This window comes from Ranitomeya variabilis, chromosome 3, assembly GCF_051348905.1.
Source record: "Ranitomeya variabilis isolate aRanVar5 chromosome 3, aRanVar5.hap1, whole genome shotgun sequence".
NCBI lineage: Eukaryota > Metazoa > Chordata > Amphibia > Anura > Dendrobatidae > Ranitomeya > Ranitomeya variabilis.
Window position 1 is genome coordinate 277,830,876 of NC_135234.1, and position 25,261 is coordinate 277,856,136.

Consider the following 25,261-nt stretch of genomic DNA (forward strand, 5'->3'; position numbering starts at 1 on the left):
GCCGTTTACGGCTGTCTGCACGGTCTCCGTGTGACTGCAGCTCGCCCTGTAGTCTTTGAGCAGCCATAGCCTGGTTGTATCCAGCTCAGGGTTCTTCACTGCGTCATACCGTCAAATCAATTTTCCTTTTGTTTTAAGTAGTGCAGGCTGCTGCACATTTTTTCAAAAAATTCCTATTAGTGTCTTTCCACCCGTATCCAGCTAACTTGTGGAAAAACACTACATAGGATAACGTAGAGGAGGGTTTTTGGGCCTTGCAGCGCCCTTTACGGCTGTCTGCACGGTCTCCGTGTGACTGCAGCTCGCCCTGTAGTCTGTGAGCAGCCATAGCCTGGTTGTATCCAGCTCAGGGTTCTTCACTGCGTAATACCGTCAAATCAATTGTCTCCGTGTGACTGCAGCTCTCTCTGTTGTCAGTTCAGCCCCCAAAAAATAAATAAATAATAAAGTTCACCAAACACACCACTTTACATTTGTGTAGGCCACATTAGCTCATATTAAAGTCTAGTCCACACTTTAGAAAATTAGTGTTTCTTATACCTGTTAGGAGCTGTTCAGGAATAAGCACACAAAGCCGTTACCCGTTACTTTTCTGCTTATCTTTATCAGTCAACCAAGATGAAGAAGGCAGGGAGTAAGGCACGTGGGCGTGGGCGCGGAGCAGGGAGAGGACGTGGGGATTCTGTGCCGTCTGCGGGCACCGATGACTCCTCAGCACCCAGTTTCACCAGGGAACAGTCCTTCATGCGCAGCTTTGTAGCAGAGCGCCGTACACCGCTGCTGCGTGAAGAACAAATTGAAGCCGTTGTCGGATGGATGGCAGCTAACGCATCGACTTCAATTAGTGCCACATCCTCTCAGACACAGAGCACTGGAGAGCACCCATCTGTCTCTTCACCACCTGCCAAATTGCCCAGGCAGACAGAGAGCCCAGGACAGGAGCTGTCTCTACTTCTGTTCTCTGAATCTCTTGGCTTGGAAACAGGGGGCCAGCCAAGTAGTATTGGAGAAATGGAAGAAGAGGCAGGGTGCAGTGATGCCCAACCGCTTTTTCTCTCTTCCTCTGAAGAGGCGGGTGGGCCAGTGCCTCCGGTCACCACATCGCAGGACGCATCCGCTGATGACACTCAGGTGCCACTTTCTGGTGCGTGTTCTGCTGCTGAGACTACCCAGGAGGAGCAGTTGGTGGCAGAGGGTAGTGTGGATGATGAGGTTCTTGACCCATTTTGGCGTGAGGGACAGGAAGGTGGTGGGAGCAGCTCTGAGGAAGAGATTCCCTGAACGGGCCAAAGAGGCAGAGGGAGGGGGAAGACTGCGGATCCTGCAGCCTCCGCTTTGGCACCCGTTCGGAGCATGTCTCTTCCAAAAGCCAAAAAGGGCGCTCCCAAGACTTGCAGTGCCTGGTCCTTTTTTGACACAGTTGCAGATGACATTTGCTATGTCAAATGCAAGGTGTGTCATCACAAAGTTGAAAGAGGTCGAAATGTCAGCAACCTCAATACCTCCAACATGTGGAAACATGTGCGCACCAGGCACGCGGCGGAGTTAGAAAAACACACTGAAGAGCTAGGCCAACCAACAGCGGCAGCTACCACCCCTTCAGCTCGTGTTGCCTCTTCCTCCAGCTCACACGCAGCTGGTTCGGCTTCCTCCCAGGATCGCCGTGGAAGAACCTCTGGCCCTGTTGTCCAGAGACCCACTGTAATTCCACCCGCAGCACCACGTTCCCAGTCATCCACACACTCCCAGCCCAGTCTACAGCCATCGGTAGTACAGGCATGGGAGAAAAGGCGGCCTTTCTTATCAAACCACCCACGAGCACAGGCTCTGACTGCAGGCATTGCCAAAATTCTGTCACTGGAAATGCTGTCATTCAGGCTGGTGGAGACTGACAGCTTCCGTGACTTGATGTCATTGGCAGTCCCACAGTGCAATGTGCCCAGCCGCTTTTACTTCAGCAGGCAAGCTGTCCCTGCCCTGCACAAGCATGTGGAGGGACACATAAAACACGCGCTACTGAACGCCGTCAGTAGCAAGGTCCACCTCACCACCGATGCGTGGACCAGTCAACATGGACAGGGGCGATACCTTTCCCTCACTGCCCATTGGGTTAATGTTGTTGAGCCGGGTACAGATCGTGCGAGTGGCGCAGGATGTGTCCTGCCCACTCCAAGGATTGCAGGAATCCATTCTGTACGCATTGACTCCTCCTCTTACACCAGTTCCTCAGAATCATCGCTGCAGGAGCCGTCACAGTCCACCTCCACATGGACCCGTGATGAACGTTTACCTGTTATGACCAACATGAGCACAGCCATGGCCAAACGTCAACAGGCCGTCTTGAAATTAATTTCTTTGGGGAATCGAAGCCACACAGCACAGGAGCTCTGGAATGCCATCAAGCAGGAGAGCGATGTGTGGTTTGTGGCAGCGAATCTCCAGCCAGGCATGGTAGTGTGTGATAATGGCCGAAATCTGGTGGCAGCTCTGGGCCTCGGCAACCTCACTCACATCCCATGTCTGGCACATGTGCTCAATTTGGTTGTGCAGAGTTTTTTGAGGGACTATCCGGATCTTGATGCACTGCTGCACAAGGTCCGCCTAGAGTGTGCTCACTTGCGGCGTTCCAGCACGGCAAAATCGCGCATTGCGGCTCTGCAGCGCGGACACCGCCTGCCGGAACATCGCATCATATGTGACCTACCTACCAGGTGGAATTCCGTGTTACATATGTTGGAGCGGTTGTGTGAGCAGCAGCAAGCTGTAATGGAGTACCAGCTGCTTCAGGCGCAAAGAAGTCGCACTCCGCGCCGTTCAGACTTCACAACCACAGAGTGGGCCACTATGAAGGACGTCTGCCAGGTTTTGCGTCCCTTCGATTATTCCACGCGGATGGCGAGTGCAGATGATGCACTAGTCAGCATGACTGTCCCACTTATCTGCCTGCTTGAAAAATCACTGCAAGCGCTAAGGGATGATGTTGTGGAAGAGGTGGAGGATGAGGATTCACCATTTCCATCATCTTCTGGACAGTCAGCACCACGTGGTTCCTCACAAACGCGTAGGCAGGGGACACTTTGTGAGGAGGATGAGGAGGAGTCAATGGAGGAGGAAGACATCTGTCCAGAGGAGGGAGTTACACAATTGTCCAGTACTCAGTGTGTACAGCGAGGGTGGGGTGATGACGAGCGGGCAGAGATCACGCCTCCAGCAGGGGACAGCGTTTCTTGGCCAGTTGGCAGTCTGCAGCACATGGTGGATTACATGCTGCAGTGCCTGAGAAACGACCGCCGCATCGCCCACATTCTCAACATGTCTGATTATTGGGTGTTCACCCTCCTCGATCCTCGCTACCGGGACAACGTAGAAAGCCTCATCACACCGTTGAACCGGGAGCGAAAAATGCGGGAGTACCAAGACACACTGGTGAATTCCATCATCTTCTCCAGTCCAACTGAGAGAAGTGCTGCTTGTGCATTACAAAGCAGCTCAGTGCGTCCAGGCAGTGGAGGAGGCTCTGCACAAAGAGGGAGCAGAAGCAGTGCCTCTGCCCAAGGCAAGACTAGTATGGCCCAACTGTGGAACAGTTTTGTGTGCCCCCCACAAAAGTCTACACCACCACAGACGGCTCCAGTCAGCAGGAGGCAACGGTTCCGTCAGATGGTGACAGACTACATGTCTTGCCCTCTTGCTGTACTCCCAGACGGCTCTTCCCCTTTCAAGTTTTGGGTCTCAAAGCTGGATACATGGCCAGAGCTAAGCCAGTATGCATTGGAGGTGCTGGCTTGCCCTGCGGCTAGTGTATTATCGGAACGCGTCTTTAGTGCTGCAGGTGGTGTACTAACTGACCGTCGCATGCGACTATCCTCCGATAACGTTGACCGGCTTACTTTCCTGAAAATGAACAAGGCCTGGATCTCGCAGGAATTTGCCACTCCTCTTCCTGATTAAATAATTAGGTGACTGTCTACAGTATCCAGGTCTCCTGTTGTGTTCATCTTTCTACAACCTGAACTTAAAATCCTGGGCTCCAACACCGCCAGTTGAGGCTCAGAAGTGCCGTCTGCACAGTCAAAACATACGACCCAGTGTTATTGGGTTTCAGTAACGTCAGCTGATCCCCAGCTGTGTAGCCGGCAATGTGTCCTGTGACCACCACGCTGACACAACAACTTAAATGTAAGAGAACCTTTCCCCCTCCCCCCAAGGCATTTGTTACTGAAAGAGCCACCTTGTGCAGCAGTAATGCTGCACAAGGAAAAGGTAGCTATTTTTGTTTAGCTCCTTGCACACGCAGAACTTAACACTTATAAAATGTGTCCACTGATACCGTAAAACCGTCCCGTAGGTGGGACTTTCCTTCGTAATGTGACGCAGCACAGCCGTCATTCCTACCCCCTTGGCGCCGTGCGCCGGCTCCTCAGCGTTGTTTGATTCTGTCCCGAAGCCTGCGCTGTTATGTTATCCCTTGGCCAGGCACACTTAGCGCTGCCCCTCTTCTGACATCATTTGGTGTCAACCTGACTGCGCCTGTGCGTCCGCGCTGGCCGAGATCCCGCCTCGCAGTGTCTTCTGATTTAATCACACTGCGGGCCTGGGATCCATGGGCATGCGCAGCGCATATCTTCACCTCCGCCTCTCACTCATCTCCCTTCACCTTCTTCAGACTGTGTGCCGTCAGCTGATCCCTAATAGCATGCCACGCCCATGACACAGCACAATCTGAAGAAGCCGGAGGGAGGGGAGTGAGAGGCGAGGATATGCACTGCGCATGGCCACGGATCCCAGGCCCGCGGTGGGATTACATTAGACGACACTGCGAGGCGGGATCTCGGCCAGCGCGGACGCACAGGCGCAGCCAGACTGACACCAAATGATGTCAGAAGATGGGCAGCGCTAAGTGTGCCTGGCCAAGGGATAACATAACAGCGCAGGCTCTGGGACGGAATTAAACAACGCTGAGGAGCCGGGGCACGGCGCCAAGGGGGTAGGAATGACGGCTGTGCTGCGTCATATTACGAAGGAAAGTCCCACCTCCGGGACGGTCTCACGGTATCAGGGGACACATTTTATAAGTGTTTAGTTCTGTGTTTGCAAGGAGCATAATGAAAAGAGCCACCTTTTCCTTTTGCATCCTTTGTGCTGCACAAGCTGGCTCTTTCAGCCACAAACGCCTTGGGGGGGGTTAAAGGTTCCCTTTCGACTTTCTCCAATCAGGCTTCGGCCTACACTGTGTTCCTCTGCTCCTCCTGCTGTCCCTGGGCTCCAACACCGCTAGTTGGTGCCTGGAAGTGCTCTCCGCACAGTCAACAGTCGCTCCTCTGTTATTGGGGTTCAGTAACGTCAGCTGTTCCCCAGCTGTGTGTGTGGCAATCCCTCCTCTCTCCTCCACCTCCTCCTCCTCCTTCTGTCCCTGGGCTCCAACACCGCTAGTTGTTGTCTGGAAGTGCTGTCCGCACAGTCAACAGTCGCTCCTCTGTTATTGGGGTTCAGTAACGTCAGCTGTTCCCCAGCTGTGTGTGTGGCAATCCCTCCTCTCTCCTCCACCTCCTCCTCCTTCTGTCCCTGGGCTCCAACACCGCTAGTTGGTGCCTGAAAGTGCTGTCCGCACAGTCAAGTGGCAATCCCTCCTCTTTCCTCCACCTCCTCCTCCTCCTTCTGTCCCTGGGCTCCAACACCGCTAGTTGTTGTCTGTAAGTGCTGTCCACACAGTCAACAGTCGCTCCTCTGTTATTGGGGTTCAGTAACGTCAGCTGTTCCCCAGCTGTGTGTGTGGCAATCCCTCCTCTCTCCTCCACCTCCTCCTCCTTCTGTCCCTGGGCTCCAACACCGCTAGTTGGTGCCTGGAAGTGCTGTCCGCACAGTCAACACTTGCTGCCGTGTTATTGGGGTTCAGTAACGTCAGCTGTTCCCCAGATGTGTGTGTGGCAATCCCTCCTCTCTCCTCCACCTCCTCCTCCTCCTTCTGTCCCTGGGCTCCAACACCACTAGTTGTTGTCTGGAAGTGCTGTCCGCACAGTCAACAGTCGCTCCTCTGTTATTGGGGTTCAGTAACGTCAGCTGTTCCCCAGCTGTGTGTGTGGCAATCCCTCCTCTCTCCTCCACCTCCTCCTCCTTCTGTCCCTGGGCTCCAACACCGCTAGTTGGTGCCTGGAAGTGCTGTCCGCACAGTCAACACTTGCTGCCGTGTTATTGGGGTTCAGTAACGTCAGCTGTTCCCCAGCTGTGTGTGTGGCAATCCCTCCTCTCTCCTCCACCTCCTCCTCCTCCTTCTGTCCCTGGGCTCCAACACCGCTAGTTGTTGTCCGGAAGTGCTGTCCGCACAGAGCCAAACACCTCGCCAATGTGTTAGTGGGGTTCAGTAATGCCTGCTGCTCCCCTGCTGTTTATACGGCAACGTGTCATGCGACCACCATGCAGGCACAACAACTTAAATTTAAGAGAACCTGTCCCCCCCCAGGCGTTTCTTACTGAAAGAGCCACTTGTGCAGCAGTAATGATGCAAAAGGAAAAAGTGCCTCTTTTCGTGGTGCTCCTTGCACATGCTGAACCTAACACTTATGAAATGTGTCCCCTCACACCGTTAAACCGTCCGGTAGTTGGAACTTTCTTTCGTAATATGACGCAGCACAGCCGTCATTCTTACCCCCTTGGCGCCGTGCGCCGCCTCCTCAGCGTTGTTTGAATCTGTCCCGGAGCCTGCGCTGTTATGTTAGCCCTTGGACATGCACACTTAGCGCTGCCCGTCTTCTGACATTATTTGGTGTCAGGCTGGCTGCGCCTGTGCGGCCGCGCTGGACGAGATCACGCCTCGTAGTGTCTTCTGATTTAATCCCACTGCGGGCCTGTGATCCATGGACATGCGCAGGGCATATCTTAACATCCGCCTCTCACTCATCTCCCTACGCCTTCTTCAGACTGTGCAACGTCAGCTGATCCCTAATAGCATGCCACGGCCGTGACGCCGCACAGTCTGAAGAAGCCATAGGGAGGGGAGTGAGAGGCGAGGATATGCACTGCTCATGCCCATGGATCACAGGTCCGCAGAGTGATTACATTAGATGACACAGTGAGGCGGGATCTTGGCCAGCGCGGCCGCACAGGCGCAGCCAGCCTGACACCAAATGATGTAAGAAGACGGGCAGCGCAAAATGTGTGCATGGCCAAGGGCTAACATAACAGCGCAGGCTCCGTAAGCGCAGGGAAAGAATGATGGCTGTGCTGCGTCACATTACGAAGGAAAGTTCCACCTACCGGACGGTTTAACGCTGTGAGGGGACACATTTCATAAGTGTCAAGTACAGCATTTGCAAGGACCATAATTAAAAGAGCTAAGTTTACCTTTTCCAGCATTAGTGCTGTACAAGATGGCTCTTTCAGCTACAAACGCCTTGGGGGGGGGTTAAAGGTTCCCTTTCAACTTGCTCAAGTGCAGGCTTCGGCCTACACTCTGCTCCTCCCGCAGAGCCTGGGCTCTAACACCGCCAGTTGGCGCCCGGAAGTGCTAGCTGCACAGAGACAAACACCAGCCAATGTGTCAGTGGGGTTCAGCAACGCCAGCTGCTCCCCTGCTGTGTAGCCGGCAACGTGTCCTGCAAAAGCCACGCAGACACAAAGCTGCCGCCAGTGCAGGCTTCGGCTTACTCTCTGCTCCCTCTACTCCTCCTGCTGACCCTGGGCTCTAACACCGCCAGTTGGGGCCCGGGAGTGCTAGCTGCACAGAGCCAAACACCTCGCCAATGTGTCAGTGGGGTTCAGCACCGCCAGCTGTTCCCCTGCTGTGTAGCCGGCATCGTGTCCTGCAAAAACCACGCAGACACAAGAACTGAAATTGAAGGAAACCTGTCCCCCTACCCCAGGGGTTGGCATGTATAACAGCCACCTTGTACAGCAGTAATGCTGCATTTGTACAAGGTGGCTCATTAAGTTACTCTCCTTGCACACGCCGAACGAAACACGTCTAAAATGTGTCATCTGAGACCATTAAACCGTCCCTGAGGTGTGACTTTCCTTTGTAATGACACGCTGCACCCCCCTTGGTAGCGCTGCCCGTCTTCTGACATCATTGTTTGGCTGGCTGCGCCTCTGCGGCCGCCCTGCCCGACACAACGCCCCTCGGTGTCTTATTTATTTTGACTGCGAGGGTGTGATTGACGGGCATGAGCAGTGCATATCTTTGCCAGGCTGTCACTCAGCTCCTTCCGCCTTCTTCAGACTGTGCGGCTTCATGGCCGTGGCATGCGATAAGGGATCAGCTGACGCCGCACAGTCTGTAGCAGGTGTAAGGACCTGAGCGAGAGGCGAACATATGAACTGCGCCAGGCCATGAATCCCAGCCCCACAGTGTGAAACTCTGTAAAGACACTGCAGGGCTGGGATTCATGGGCATCGCGAACCGCACCAGCCGACATGAAATGATGTCAGAAGACGGGCAGCGCATGGCCAAGGGATAACGCAACAACGCAGACTCCTGTACATCAAAATGCGATGCTCAGGAGGCTGCGCCCAGCACCAAGGGGGTATTTTTGCCAGCTGTGCTGCGTCTCATTACGAAGGGAACTCCCGCCTCCAAGACAGATTGACTGTATAAGGGCCAAAATGTTGTACGTGTTTCATTCAGCTTGTGCAAGGAACAAAATTAAAAGAGCAACCTTTGACTTGTGCAGCACTACTGCTGCATAAGGCGTGGCTCTTCTAGTTTGTAACACCTGAGGGGGGTTAAAGGTTACCTTTAAAATTGGTTCAATTAGGCTTCGGCCTACACTCTGCTCCCCCTGCAGAGCCTGGGCTCTAACACCGCCAGTTGGTGCCTGGTACTGCTAGCTGCACAGACCCAAACACCTCGCCAATGTGTCAGTGGGGTTCAGCACCGCCAGCTGTTCCCCTGCTGTGTAGCCGGCATCGTGTCCTGCAAACGCCACGCAGACACAACAGACCTACAAATGTCTCCAGTGCAGGCTTCGGCCTACACTCTGCTCCCCCTGCTGACCCTTTGCTCCAACACTGCTAGTTGGGGCTCTAGGAAGACATGCTTGAATAGGTCCCCATCCTGGTTCCAGCACTGTCAGCTGGTTCCGGGCAGAGCCTTTGGCTTAGGTGCCTCCTTCTGGGTATCTGAGTTCCACCAACGTCAGGTGGTCCTTGGTAGTGCTTTCAGGCACGAGTACCTCCTGCTTAGTAACCGGGTTCCAGTAACGTCAGCTGGTCCTCGGTAGTTCCATTGGCTCTTGGACCTTCGGGTAGCCATCCGAGTTCCAGTTCCATCAGCTGTTTCTCGGCATTTTCTCAGCCTTCTTGTACCTTCTGCTACATTTCCAAGTTCAAGACCCTAAAGACGATGACCCGGAAGACCACCCCTAAGATGACGACGACACCAGAGACGACAACCACTGAGATGACGACGACCCTGGAGACGATGACCCTGAAGACCACCCCGATGACGACGACCCCGGAGACGACGACCCTGGAGACGACGACGACCTGGAAGACCGAGAAGCAGAAGAACAAGAGGCTGCAGAACAAAGAGCAGAAGAACATTAAGCATAAGACTAAATATCAGAGCAAAATATATTATCTAAGTTATAAGCAGAAGAAGACTAAGCAGTGTATGGGGGTGAGTCCGTTCCTCCTCGTGGTGCCCCTGGATAAAGCCTGATGCTGCAGGCCAAACTGAACGCGGACAAATGTAACTTTTTTGTGACAGGCAGAATGGAAGGTGTAATCTTCAAACTTTTATAGATAACAACTACGGGAATGCCTGTCACAAATAAGAATATGATGAAGAAGTTGAATATGAAGAAGATAATAGTTAAATAAAAAGAATATGAACAATGTAACAAAAAAAATAATAGGTAGAAGATGAAGAAGAAGGTGAATAAGGTGAAGAAGTTGATGTCAAAGAAGCTGATGATGAGGATAATGAAGAAGAAAGTGTGGGAGAAGTAAAAAAGAAGGTGAAGGGCGTGGAAGTAGTGAAACATCAATATCTGACAAAATAAAAAAAAATTAACATAGTCAAAATCTTTCTAACGCCGAACGTCATAAAAAACAAAACAAAATCCTGCTATTCTATTTGATTGGGCTAAACCTCTGTGCATTTAATGTCTCCGCCGCCTCCCCCAATACATCCTACATTATTCTTAGTTGTTTTCCTTCATGTAGAATGAACCTACAAGGAAAGAAAGGGTTTATTTTAATTCCGATATTTTCGTCCCATTGACTCGCATTGGGATCGGGTATCGGTATCGGATTAGATCCGATACTTTGACGGTATCGGCCGATACTTTCCGATACCGATACTTTCCGATATCGGAAGGTATCGCTCAACACTATTCATCGCTAATTTTTCTAGTGTTGTTAAACCATTGACTGATTTAACCAAGAAAGGTGCGGATGTGGTCAATTGGTCCTCTGTGGCCGTTGAGGCTTTTAAGGAGTTGAAGCGTCGTTTTTCTTCTGCCCCTGTGTTGAGTCAGCCAGATGTTTCGCTCCCGTTTCAGGTCGAGGTGGATGCTTCTGAGATTGGAGCAGGGGCTTTTTTATCTCAAAGAAGTTCTGATGGCTCGGTGATTAAACCATGTGCTTTCTTTTCTAGAAAGTTTTCACCTGCTGAGCGCAATTATGATGTGGGCAATCGAGAGTTGTTGGCTATGAAGTGGGCATTCGAGGAGTGGCGACATTGGCTTGAAGGAGCCAAGCATCGCGTAGTGGTCTTGACGGATCACAAGAATCTGACTTATCCCGAGTCTGCCAAGCGGTTGAATCCTAGACAGGCTCGATGGTCGCTGTTTTTCTCCCGCTTCGATTTTGTGGTTTCGTACCTTCCGGGTTCTAAGAATGTGAAGGCTGATGCCCTTTCAAGGAGTTTTGTGCCTGATTCTCCGGGAGTTCCTGAGCCGGCTGGTATTCTCAAAGAGGGGGTAATTTTGTCTGCCATCTCCCCTGATTTGCGACGGGTGCTGCAGGAGTTTCAGGCTGATAGACCTGACCGTTGCCGAGCGGAGAAACTGTTTGTCCCTGATAGATGGACTAGTAGATTTATCTCTGAGGTTCATTGTTCGGTGTTGGCTGGTCATCCTGGAATCTTTGGTACCAGAGATTTGGTGGCTAGATCCTTTTGGTGGCCTTCCTTGTCACGGGATGTGCGTTCTTTTGTGCAGTCCTGTGGGACTTGTGCTCGGGCTAAGCCCTGCTGTTCTCGTGCCAGTGGGTTGCTTTTGCCCTTGCCGGTCCCGAAAAGGCCCTGGACGCATATTTCCATGGATTTTATTTCAGATCTCCCTGTCTCTCAAAGGATGTCTGTCATCTGGGTGGTTTGTGATCGCTTCTCTAAGATGGTCCATTTGGTACCTTTGCCTAAATTGCCTTCCTCCTCTAATTTGGTTCCATTATTTTTCCAGCCCGTGGTTCGTTTGCATGGCATTCCGGAGAACATCGTGTCGGACAGAGGTTCCCAGTTTGTTTCAAGGTTTTGGCGGTCCTTTTGTGCTAAGATGGGCATTGATTTGTCTTTTTCTTCAGCTTTCCATCCTCAGACAAATGGCCAAACCGAACGAACCAATCAGACTTTGGAAACATATCTGAGATGCTTTGTTTCGGCTGATCAGGATGATTGGGTGTCCTTCTTGCCTTTGGCTGAGTTCACCCTTAATAATCGGGCCAGCTCAGCCACTTTGGTTTCGCCTTTTTTCTGTAAGTCTGGTTTCCACCCTCGTTTTTCTTCAGGGCAGGTTGAGCCTTCGGACTGTCCTGGTGTGGATTCTGTGGTGGACAGGTTGCAGCAAATTTGGACTCACGTGGTGGACAATTTGACATTGTCCCAGGAGAAGGCTCAACGTTTTGCTAACCGCCGTCGCTGTGTTGGTCCCCGACTTCGTGTTGGGGATTTGGTTTGGTTGTCGTCTCGTTATGTTCCTATGAATGTTTCGTCTCCTAAGTTTAAGCCTCGTTTCATTGGTCCTTATAAGATTTCTGAAATTCTTAATCCTGTGTCATTTCGTTTGGACCTTCCAGCTTCTTTCGCCATCCATAATGTGTTCCATAGGTCGTTATTGCGGAGATATGTGGCTCCTATGGTTCCCTCCGTTGACCCTCCTGCCCCGGTGTTGGTTGAGGGGGAGTTGGAGTATGTGGTGGAGAAGATTTTAGATTCTCGTATTTCGAGACGGAAACTTCAGTACCTAGTCAAGTGGAAAGGTTATGGTCAGGAGGATAATTCCTGGGTGGTTGCCTCTGATGTTCATGCTGCTGATCTGGTTCGTGCCTTTCATTTGGCTCGTCCTGATCGGCCTGGGGGCTCTGGTGAGGGTTCGGTGACCCCTCCTCAAGGGGGGGGTACTGTGAATTCTGTTCTCGAACTTTCTCCTGTGGTCATGAATGGTACTTCGGCGAGTTCTGTCCACGGACTCCCTCTGGTAGCTGTGAGTGGAGCTGCTGGTTCTGAGGTTCCTTCCTCAGCTGACCTCACTTAGTCCTAGGCTGGCTGCTCTATTTAACTCCACTCAGATCGTTACTTGATGCCAGCTGTCAATGTCCTAGTACTGGTTCAGTTCTCTCTTGGATCTTTCAGATGACCTGTCTACTCCAGCAAAAGCTAAGTCCCTGCTAGCTTATTTGTTTACCACTGTTTTCTTGTCCAGCTTGCTATCATGATTTTGCCTTGCTAGCTGGAAGCTCTGGGATGCAGAGTGGCACCTCCGCACCGTGAGTCGGTGCGGGGGTCTCTTTTGCACACTCTGCGTGGTCTTTTTGTAGTTTTTTGTGCTGACCGCAAAGATACCTTTTCTATCCTCAGTCTGTTTAGTTAAGTCTAGCCTCCTTTGCTGAAACCTGTTTCATTCCTGTGTTTGTGACTTCCATCTTAACTCACAGTCAATATGTGTGGGGGGCTGCCTTTTTCTTTGGGGAATTTCTCTGAGGCAAGGTAGGCTTTATTTTCTATCTCTAGGGGTAGTAAGCTCTTAGGCTGTGAAGAGGCGTCTAGGCAGAGTCAGGTACACTCCACGGCTACTTCTAGTTGTTGTGATAGGATTAGGAGTTGCGGTCAGCAGAGCTCCCACTTCCCAGAGCTTGTCCTGTATTACTAGTTTGCTCATCAGGTCATTCCGGGTGCTCCTAGCCACCAGGTCATCATAACAGGACTCGTCCCAGACAAGAAAAGCTGAAGCCATCTATCCTCCTTACATTGTCTCCCAGCTAAAGTTGGGAATACCTTAGAGAGGGAGCACGAGTGCACCCTCTAAGCATAGTTCCCGGTCCTACAACTGAACCTTGGTGGACACCGATACATAGGGGGCGAGATGAGGACGTGGTGTGTGAGTGGGAGACATTGAATGTCCTGTCTGTTAGGTACGAGGAGATCCTACAAAGGGCGGGGTCTGTAATGTCAACAGATCAGTACGTCTGTAGTAAGAAGGAATTGTCCACTGTGTCAAAGACAGGTCCAGGAGAAGGAGGAGGACAAACTCATGTCGCTTTCATTTGACGGTTAGTAGGTCGTTGGTGACTTTAGTCAGGGAAGTTTCAGTGGAATGGTGTGGTCTGAAGTCAGATTGTATGTGGTCAAAAATGGAGCAAGAGGAGAGGTGGGAGGACAGTTCAAAATGGACATTTTGATCCAGTAGTTTGGTGGCATAGGGGAGAAATGATATGGGGCGATAGATAGACACAGAGGATGGGTCAAGGGTGTGGTTTTTGAGGATAGGTGTGATCAAGTTATGCTTCAATCAGGATGGAAGACACCAGTTGTTAGTGACAGGTTGAAGAGGTGGGTTATGCTTGGGATGAAGACTGTGGTAAAGTTTGGAATGGGGTGGGGTATTATTGTGTCACGTTCACACGTGGTGAGGCAAAGTATTCAGATGAAAGGAGAGTGAGGGGGAACTGGTGGACCCAAGAAAAAATTGAAAGTACTAAATACCTGTTTAGGGTTGCGAGACAGGTATGATATGAGGGATGAGAAGTTGTTTTCTTTTGCTGTAGTCAGAATTTGTGCAGAATTTTTACAACTTCTGTTACTGGACTTGCAACTCTGCTTCCTTTCTTTGGCAGCCGTACAATGGTACGCTTTGTAGATAAGGGCAAGAAAGAACATGTGCTCCAGTAGATGGCAAGTGCTGCATCAAGTGGCTTCTGCTCCTCTTCCTCCACCTTAGCATCACACAGTGCAGTCCTCAGTGATGGCACCCCAATTAACCTTTTTCCCCCCACATCACAACTCTCCAAGCGCCCAACTGACTGTTGTGAACCACAGATGGGCCATTCTGCAGAGCTGTTCACACATTCTTTTCCATGGGTTTCAGAAGTCTGCTCTAAACATTCACAGAGTCAAGACGAGGAAATCATCTGCACCGATGGCCAAATTTTTTCTGACTTATATCTATGGCCGGACTAAGTTTTGTCCGAGCATAAACCAAACCCTCTTCAACAGACATTAACCCCGTTGGGTGAAGGTGATCCATTTGTGATGAGGCTCAGATATTTGAGGCGCCTGCATGCTGTACTTGCTGTCAAAACAGGAAGAAGAGGAGGGTCACTCTCAGGGCGAGGAGTGGTAGAACAAATAGGATGATGATAAGGTTGTAGAGCACACTTTTTGTAAACCGAGAGTCATGCAGATGATTAGCTCAGCAGAGGATGAGGACGATGAAGATGATGAGGTTACGTACACACAGAGTTATGCAATCACGACAACCAATGCATCCTGAGGCCCAACTCTGGCAGTGGACAGCAGTGTTCGCAGTTCTGCAGTTGCCTAGCTTGGGTATTTTTTTCAGATTAGCAAAAATCTTAAAATCATGTTTTTATATGTCAACTTTTTTAAAAACAACCTAGTAGAGTAAAAAAATGAAATCATTTCAGTACTACATGCATGACCTGCCACATGCGTGATCAACATGCGTTAATCTGGGAATGTTATTGTGCTAAAATGCAGACTAGTGGTTCTCGCCAACCACAGTCCACCCCTTTAACTGCATCTTCTGATTCTTCCTCATCCCTCACCGTGGCAAATATTGTCACACAGGTCTCTGGCCGAAGAACCTCCACTTGTTTACCCCCTACTGTTAGGGTGATTGATAGCCTATCAGCAGATACAGAATTGAACATATCTGCTGTTTTTGACTGATCTTACCTACTAAGCACACTCCATATTTCTCAATCCACCGTAACATCACCGCTTGCACCTCTCTCATAGTTCAGTAGCTTGTCGTGTTCACCCTACTCCACAATGTGTCGGCACAGCACTAAACCCTCGTTTCTGCAGTTGTGCTCAAATGAAAGATTCTTCACTCCTACACATGGCATAGTTAACAGTTTGAATTTCACCATCTTCAATCTACTACTAATAATGAACTTTATATATATATCAAACACATTACGCATAGCTTTACGAGTCAGTAGTTCATACAAAACAGTCAAAAGTTACCAAGTTTACGATAATCAAACCATTCAAGCAAACATAATTACGACCCTGCTCTTCAGAGCTTACAATCTACAATGAGGTGGGTGTGACAACAATTACAGGTGCTTATTTACAATGATGGCATAACCATCTTGAGTAAATTGGGGGTAGATAAAGGCTGCATAAGCCTTTTGGGTACCGTTGAGTTTGATATTGAATTATGTTCAGAGAATTAGAGAATAAGTAGTTTATATATAAAAAGGCCTTTGATTAGGAAACATGATAGGCCGCCCTACACACATGTGTTTTTACTGAGCACCTTAAAATGTCTAAGTTGTGGTTATACTCCTAGTTTCATGGGGGACAAAGGGGAAGAGGTGAGTCATCTAGCTAGGAGATTGGAATTAACTAGACAAAGTCCAGATCAGGGGTGTTACCGTCTTTGTGTGTCTCAGAGATTGAAAGTTGTGAGAGGCCATGAGAATTGGCTAGAAATAGAAGCTGGGATGAAGATGAAGAGGTGGAGCTGTTGAAGTCTCCCAGGATATGGGTTGTCAATTCTGAGGACATGAAGTGTGGACGAAACGCATAAAAGTGATCAAGGAAGTGGGTAGATGAACATGGGGGCCGGTATATGACTGCTATTCTGAGGGAGAGGGGATTGAACACCCTGATGGTTTGAACCTCAAAAGAAGAATGGCATTCAATCGGCCTACATTTATTTACTGGGTTACAAACAGGATTGTGGTTGGCAGCGAGGAGTGTAGGATTATCGTGGAGTTAGCAGTGAATGTACATCACGATATATGCATATTCTATGTGTTGTAATCTGGATGGGGATTAGCCGTACCCTCAATATTACATTTCCGAGAACTAATTATTGGGATTAGCCTGCGGCCTCCTCGGATGGTTCGTGGCCCAATCGTGTCATTGTCTGGATGATAGGGGCCATCTGAGAGCTATTCGCTACTAAGACCACAGCGCTTGTTTCTGTATGACTCATGGATTTCTGTGATTATTGCAAGGCTACTCAATTCTATTGGCCACAGAAATGCAGCCTTTCCGTCTTATGGATACAAACAGTTTCTGAAATCTGATAGCCGTCACAGTCCCCCCAAATACCAGTTGCCCTGGCACCATTACTTCTCAAAGAAAGATGTGCCTGCGCTACAGCAAAAAGTGGTAGACAAGATCACCCATTCCCTGAAAAATTCTATGTCTGCCAGGGTGCATTTAAACAATGACACCTGGATGAGCAAGTGCAGCGCCCCAGAGTCCTGGTCGTTGCAGTAATGTCATTCTTCCACCAGGGGGAGTGATGTTACATCTGAAGGCAATAAAGGAGATCTCTTCACCAGGTAAACACAATGCATGCAACATGTTCACACTCCAGACCAGAAGGGGGAGCTCTAAGCCTGTTTAAGGTGAACTCCCCTATAAAACATCCTGATCTGGAGGGAAAGGGAGTTCAGAGTTCAGTTCCAGTCAGGAAGACAGAGGGAGAGGAAGGAGTCCTGGAGCTTGAAGTGCTGCAGCTCCTGGAAGAAGACACTAAAGTGAACATAGTGCAGAGAGTGTGCAGGAAAGCAGAGCACAGGAGAGGAATATCAGAGGGAGATCAGCCAGGAGCAAGCTGCTTCCCTCTGAGGCGCAGGAATTCGGTAGCCAGAATACCGAGGGAGTAAGGATCTCTACGCTTTACTTCAGAGACTGGTAGGACAGATAATTCCACGTTACCTGCTCAACCTATACCCAGGAGGCACGGTGGCAACTTGTGGGGGCTGAGGAGTTCTAGAGTCCCTGTAAAAAGCATCAGGCCATCAGTCATATGGGTTGTTCCTATCCATCTGGGGGACAGAGAGAAAGACATAACATCTAGAACATCTACAGCAGTTGTGAGGACCTTATGAGAGGCTCAACAGTAAGGTACTACAACATCCAGGCGCTAGAGGAAGGCTACTGATTTCCACCTGGATAAGGGGACTCTGGATTTGCCTTCGGACCGGCCGGACTCTGCCTACCCTGTGATCCGGTCCTCTGGACTGTGGATGCTGAAGCCTTCAGTAAAGGTAAAGAGACTGTAACCTTGTGTCGTCATTCTCACTGCGCCTCACACCATCCATCATCTACACTCTGGGAAGCCCTGGGGACACATTTCACCTGTGGGAAGGTATACCATCTAGCTGCCATCACATCATCCCCAGCGGACCCCTAAGCAGCATCAGTCACCCTGACCGAATACCACAGGTGGCGTCACGAACATTATCCCTTTAAAGACCTTTCCCCCATTTACAACGGACGTCCCTAGGGCCACGGACCGGGTCAGCCACCGTGACATCCCCCTTGAGAACCGAAGGGCCCGGTACCGAGTAGCCCGCTGCCCTACTGGGGGCACTCCACAAGCATGGACAGGGCGCACCATAAGATGGATAGCTAAACTACTACACAACAGGGGTTGGAGATCAAAACTACTAAACAGCTAGGGTTGCAGAACTAAACCACTACACAACATACGATTAGTGATGAGCGACTCGCCCGAGTATCACTATGCTTGGTGTACTTGGCAAGCACTGAGTATTTTCGAGATTATTCGGCAGGAGCTCGGGTCTCCTTTTAATTTTAGTTCTTTTAAAAGCACCAATCAGCATGCAGGGATTGTCTGCCATGTACTGTAATACCGCAGCCGTCGTTGTGATAATACAGTGATTGGCAGGCCGCACAGCGTCATCAGGTCTATAAGAGACCTGACGCCACCCTGCTCGCCGCATTCTGCTCCGGACTCAGTTAGTGTAGGGAGAGCTGCTGCTGAGATAGGGTCAAATTTTTACATTTATTAATTAGTGTGGGTCTACTACTGCTGCATATTTTACATATACATAGCTGCAGGTATCCGTGGCAATTTTTTTTTTTTTTTTGCAGCTTATACCTGCTAATTTTATTAGAAAGCAATCCATAGCCCATTTTTTCTACATTTATTTGCTTAGTCATGCTGCAGACTACAGCCAGGTCATTGCAATACAAGAGCGTGAAAATGTAATAATTTAATTTTTTTTTTGTCCCAGGCATCAGATGTGAGTGTGCAGAAAAATCTGGCCTTTTTTTGGTACTATATTATTTTTTGGAGTGTCTTACAACATTTTTGTGCACCATTTTGCTGCCCCAAACATCTGTAGCTGACCCAAAAATATTTAGCTACAGTTCTTATCACTGTGATTTGTACGCCACATTCATCACATATTATTGCGTTAAATATTTACAGTTTTAGTACTCCAATTATCTTTTAGTGTCATGGCCTACTTATTGACACAATTTTGGTGGGCCCCCAAAAATCAAGGCCACATTTTGATCAGTCTGTTATCACTGTCTGACACCTGGTGTATCTGTGGTCTCCAAATTCTGGCTTTTCAGGCATACATTGCTTTTTTTTTGTCTGCTAGCCCTAAAAAACTCCAGGCTACATAATGAAAAAGTCTGTTATCTCCGTCAGATGCCTGGTGTATTTGTGGTGTCCAAATCCATGCTTTGCAGGCATACATTGCCTTTCTTTGTCTGCTAGCCTTGGTCTATACAGTAATTTGTGGTTAAAAAAATGTAAAAAAATTCCAGGCCACATATTGAAACAGTCTGTTATCTCAGTCAGACGCCCAGTCTATCTGTGTTCTCCAACTACTTGTTTTTCAGGCATACATTCCACTTTTTTTGCTGTGTGTTACTCTAGCTCAAAACACTATTTTGGGGTCAAAAATTAAAAAATGTAGGCCACGTATTGAACAGCCTGGTATCGCTGTCAGATGGCTGAGCTTTTTGTGGCCTCTCTTCATCCGACTCCTGGTCTATCTGTGCTGTACAAATAGTTGCTTTTCAGGCCTACATTCTATTTTTTTGCTGTCTGCTACCCTAGGTCTAGTGTACAGTATTTTAGGTTAAATTTATTTTTTTTAAATTGGCCATATATTGAACAGTCTGGTATCTCTGTGACATGACTCATCTATCTGTGTGCTACAAAGTGTGCTTTTAAGGCTTCCAATTACCTTTTTTTTGTGCTTGCTTCGGCAGCACATATACTAAATATCAACATATCATTTTATATCAAGTGTGTCATTTCTGGATTCATATAAAGTGTGCTTTTGAGGCTTCCAATTACCTTTTTTGTTGTTTGTTACCCTAGTTCAAAACACTATTTTGGGGTCCAAAATTAAAAAATATAGGTCACGTTTGAACAGTCTGGTATCCCTGTCAGATGGCTGAGCTATTTGTAGCCTACAAATTGCAGCAATTCAGGCTGACAGTCCACTGTCTTTTCTGTCTGTGACCCTGTTTCTATACACTATTTTTGTGGACTAAATAAAAACATAGGCCACATATTTAACACTGTGGTATCTAGGTAAAAATACTTCTGTTTCAAGTTGTTATGGCTGCTTCAGGACTGTGTCTTAAATGCACCAACTACTACTGCCATCATCATCTTCTGCCTAGAGGCAGTTACTGCGCAAATAGAAAGTCTGAGGAGCAGAGGGTGAATGCTTGGACAGTGTTGTACTCTGTCTCTGCAAGAGCATGTGGAAGAGCATGGGACCAGGACTCGCAACTACTGAAGCCTTGTGTTCCTGGGCCGGATTCTGGCAATCCATCACCTACTAATTCTGAAGTTGTTTGACGAGGACGTAAAAAAGGAGTCCCTGCATTTTCTAGAACAGAAGCTAGAGATTTTTACATTTCGGCTATATTGCAAAAGGTGTCAATTGGAGAGCGTGGTGGTCGTAGATGTGACTTATACTATTTGAGTGTTTCCACTAGACAATCCATCGAACATGTTATTGAATCAAAACATTTTTTGGCTCGCAACTCTGTTCAGATGTGCACAAACTATGTCAAATTGGTAGCTAGATCCCAGTAAGTCTTGTCACAGTGTCATGTTGACTACAGTCCACAGATGTTATGTAGATCCCTAATCTCACCTCTACCAGCATGATGAATTTATAGAAAAAGCACATGGTATTGATGGAACTGTTGTTTTCTTTCAAAAGAAACAAAATAAGAACAATCAGGTGGTTATCCGCACACACAATGGAAAAATAGTAAAGATGACAATGACTTTCACATTTCAGTTAACACGCACTTCACCTACTTGCTTTCACTTTTACAACATTATATCCCGAAGCCTTGAAGAAGATGAATATATTGTGAAGCAAATAGGTATGAATAATTTCCACCCAAATGATGTTACAGAAGTCAGAACATACACAATCTGTGGGGAAATAATTTACCACCGAAATTTTGAAGTATGAGCCTAAGTGTCATCTTGTGGATTGATATAGCCACAAAGTTCTTCAAAGTGAAACTATTCTGGATGTAATGTACAATTTGCTCTTGAAAATTAGAACATGCCTTCTATGACGCTTGCATTAAACAACTGATTGGCCAGATATATACGGAATCAGGATGACCGGGCTGCAGGTACCTGTGCTGCGCCAGGTCCGGAAATGTCAAGGCTGCGTCCCCTGTTTCCTGGGGTGAAGGAATAGCGGAACGGACAGGCCCCATTACCCAGGAAGAGGGAGCCTGGCCGGAAGCTGAGGGGAAAAAAAAAGGAAAGCAGTCCCCAGCTGTCGGCATATGAGCAGCAAGGGGGGCAGTGCACTATGCACCCGAAGTGCCGGTGCTGCAACAAACTGCAGCAGATAGACCCAGTGACCTATAGGCAGGGTGGCCAGCTTAAGAGAAAGTGGGTATGACAGCAGAGACTTTTGGCATGGACAAGCAGCACATAGGAGGCTTACCAGTGTGCTCCATCCTTAGAGCATTGGCGTGGCAAAGGACTGTTCCCGTTGGCTCCCGCTAATAAAAGCGGTACTGCCAGAGAGCAAGGCGCCGTGTGCCCAGTGACTGCCAGAGAGCAAGGCGCCGTGCGCTCCATGACCGTGAGTACAGCACACGTGTGCAGTAGAGAGAGCCAGTTCATGCCACGTGTTCAGCTTTGCTAACCAATAATTATAAGGTACAGAGGAATGACAGAGGACATTGGTTTGGTCAGCAAGGTACTCCCTGAGCATCCACCATACTTTGCTCTTCTTGTGAGTGTCCCCCGCGCCTCAGGGTCAGGGCTATGGGAGGGTCTGAGAAAACTCTTCCAGAACTTTGCCAGTGTTCCATTGCCTCTGCTGGATTGGAGTTATGTCTAACCCAACCGGTATTCCTGGCTTTGCCAACAAACTGTGTCTGTGACCTGTGCTGCCAGGGTTTTCAGATGTGAATTTTTTTAATAATTATATAAGAAGGGCCCTCTGGTCCTCCAACATTTTATTATACCTGTCTGCCCCCAGAATAAGAGATATAAAGTTCTCCTTGTAGCGTGGGTCTAGAAGTGTCACCAATCAGTATTGCCTGTCATCCAAAATTTTGAGAACACAAGGTTGATGGGAAAGGCAGTGTTACATAAACACAGCCATGCGTGCAAGGCTGGTAACAGTCAATAGTTCCGTGTCCTTACTAAGAGGATGAGTGATCATGCTCTCCTCCTGGTCCTCAGGCCTCCACAACTTTTGACTAACCTCAGTACTATCATTGTAAATACATCATCATTGTAAACACAACGCTGTAGTTTTTATCTCCCCCACCTCATTGTAGATTGTAAGTTGTCACGAGCAGGGTCTTTTTATTTTGGTTTAATTATTGTACTATTGTTAGTATTGTTACTTCGGACTGTTGTGTTTGAAACTGTTTAAATGTAAATATGTTGGCGCTATACTGTATAAATATAAATATTATTACTAGAACACAGAGAAGCAAGATGGAGATGTTGATTATGGCATCATTGCAGCTCACCATCTTGCTGGATTCCTCAAAGTTTTGGAGGATGGTACATTTGTCTGACATCCATGTCCACTACAGAGATCTTATATGTGAAGTCAGAACTGAATACCGATGGCCTTGTTGATGATGGTAGTCACCAACTGCTCTCTTCTGCTCATAAATCCGTACCAACAGCTGCACCACTATGTGGTGGTAATTTGTGGTCTGGTCACAGTGTGGCAGTATTTCTCCTTGTATGTGTTATTATTTCATCCCTATATGTTGGTAATATGTCATAATATTCGGTCACTATATGGTCTGATCATGGTGTGGCGTATTTGTCCCTTGTATGTGATATTATTCGGTCACTATGTGGTTTGTTCATGGTGTGGCAGTATTTGTTTTTTGTGTGATATTATTCGGTCATTATGTGGTCTAGTCATGGTGTGGTGGTATTTTGTCCTGTATGTGGTGGTATTGGTGTTGGTATAGGGGATTGTGTTGTGTATGGTGGTCATTTGTTCTCTCTGATATTAATTAGGAGAAGATTCTTTATTTCCATTAGAGATTAAGTAGTTTGTACACAGCGGCGGAGATGCACTTACAGGGGTTTCCTGTGAAAAAAGTAATCACCTCTCCACAGGATAAGTGATAACGTATTGATTGGTGGGGGTCTGACTACTTGGACCCAATCAGCAGAATGTGGAACTTTGTATCCCTATTAGACTGGAGTGGCATGTACAACTCATTCACTGATCCATTCATTCCTTCAGCGGCTGCTCTTATTTTTTTCTGGAAGCCCCAAAGAGAATGAATGGAGTTGCGGTCAGACATCCCACCTGCCGCTCCATTTTAGAATGGAGATAAGTCTCCTATCAACGATAAAACTTCCCCTTTCTTCTGATTGGTGCAGTTTCTAATGGTCAGACCTTAGCAATAACCAATCCTATAGAACCAATGGATCGGTGATAGCTTGTTTTAACCAAAGAACCCCATTAATGTAAACTACCATAATTATACATCCCAGTTATGGGGGTGCACAGTAGATTTGCAGGAGCTGCCTGTGTTTTATAGCCGATGCTCCACTATAATCAGGATAACTACTGACAGATATTTGCATATAGCTGTAGGGTGGGCCCCTAGAGTCCATTCCCCTGGTGGGCCCCAGACACTCCAGTCCAACCCTGCCGGGAAGGCACACCAGGACAAAGAGTTCCACATGTTCGAGGCCTCGGGGTGATCCTCGACTCGGCCCTCGCTTTCAGGCTACATATCCAAGCCGTTGCCTCCTCCTGCCCACTACAACTCTAAAATGTTTCCCGGATCCGTACATTTCAAGAAACTGCAAAAACATTTGTGCACACCCTCATCATCTCCCGCCTCGACTATTGCAACCTTCTACTCTCTGGCCTCCCTTCTAGCACACTTGCACCACTCCAATCTATCCTAAACTCTGCTGTCCGAATAATCCAGTTGTCCCTCTGTTATTTCCCAGCCTCTCCTCTCTGCCAGGCCCTTCCTATTGCCCAGAGGCTACAGTTCAAAAAGCTAACTATGACATACAAAGCCTTCCACAACCTTTCTCCTCCATACATGTGTGACATGGTCTCCCAATGTCTGACTGGGTCATGGCTTCCTCTATGCTAACCCAGTGTGCCGTCAGTGAGATGTACCATCCCTGCCCACAAGCACTTGTCCATGTATCCAAGGTTAGGTGTATTAGGTCTAGAGAAGTGGACCCTCTGGGTCACGGCTTCAGAGCCCCCGAGGACAAGTGGACCAGATGATGCCTCCCCCTATACAGGGAGAGTTAGGGACAAGCCCAAGGAGGATGAAGCCGCAACTGCCGGAGCCAAAGAGGGCGACTGTAGTTAGAGCACAGAGAGAACGACAGGCAGCGGGGAGACGAGACTAGTGGAGAAACTAAAATGGCGGAGGCAGCAAAGGCAAGGTACTAACCGATAAGATGCTGGTACTCGAGAGATGGAGACAACGGAGCCTTTGGACTGGCCAGGAATGGCAGGAACACAGGACAGGCAGAACAAGGCAGGAGCACAGGACTTGGCAGGATACGGCAGGAGCACAGGACTTGGCAGGACAAGGCAGGAACACAGGACTTGGCAGGACACGGCAGGAACACAGGACTTGGCAGGACACCGCAGGAACACAGGACTAGGCAGGAACACAGGACTTGGTTGGATACGGCAGGAACACAGGACTGGTCTGGATACGGCAGGAACACAGGACTGGGCAGGAGACAGCAAACTATGGACGTAAGAGACACTGCGGAGATAACACGGATCAGAGCCAAGGAAGCTAAGGGATTGCTGGCGATTAACCAGCAAACACCATAGACGCAAAGGCGTCTAAGCAGGGCAGGCGCTGGGAAGAAGTACCCGACGGGCGCCGCCATATTGGAGGCGGAGCCGCCGGGTCACGACCTCCCAGCAGCCCCAGCGACGAAAGGAGCGTGTCTGCGCATGCGCGAAGCACAGGAGGGACGAGCGCCGGAAAAGCAAGAAGACAGAGAAGAGGAGGGAGCATCGGGAGCGCGCCGGCCGGACAGGTAAGTATGACAAGGCGGCGTAACAGTACCCCCTCTCTTACCCCCCCTCTCTTTAAAACTGGAAAGGAATTTTTTTAAGATCACAGGAGCAGGAGCGTTGATGTTCTCCAGGGGTTTCCAGGACCTCTCCTCGGGACCAAAGCCCTTCCAATCGATTAAGTAGAAAGCCTTACCCTTAACAAATTTCCTAGCAAGAATATCTTTAACCTCAAAAGCAGCATCGGAAGAAATAGGAAAATGAGAATGCGACGGAGCAGAATGAAAATGATTAAAAATTGCGGGTTTGAGAAGTGAAACATGAAAAGAGTTAGGAATACGTAACGAGGAGGGCAACTTCAACTTATAGGCTACATCATTAATTTGACTAGAAATCTCAAATGGACCAATGTAACGTGGGCCAAATTTTTGAGAGGGAATCTTGAGTCTGATGTAACGAGAGGATAACCAGACTTTGTCACCTGGACGATACGGAGGAACATCTAAACGCTTTTTATCAGCATACC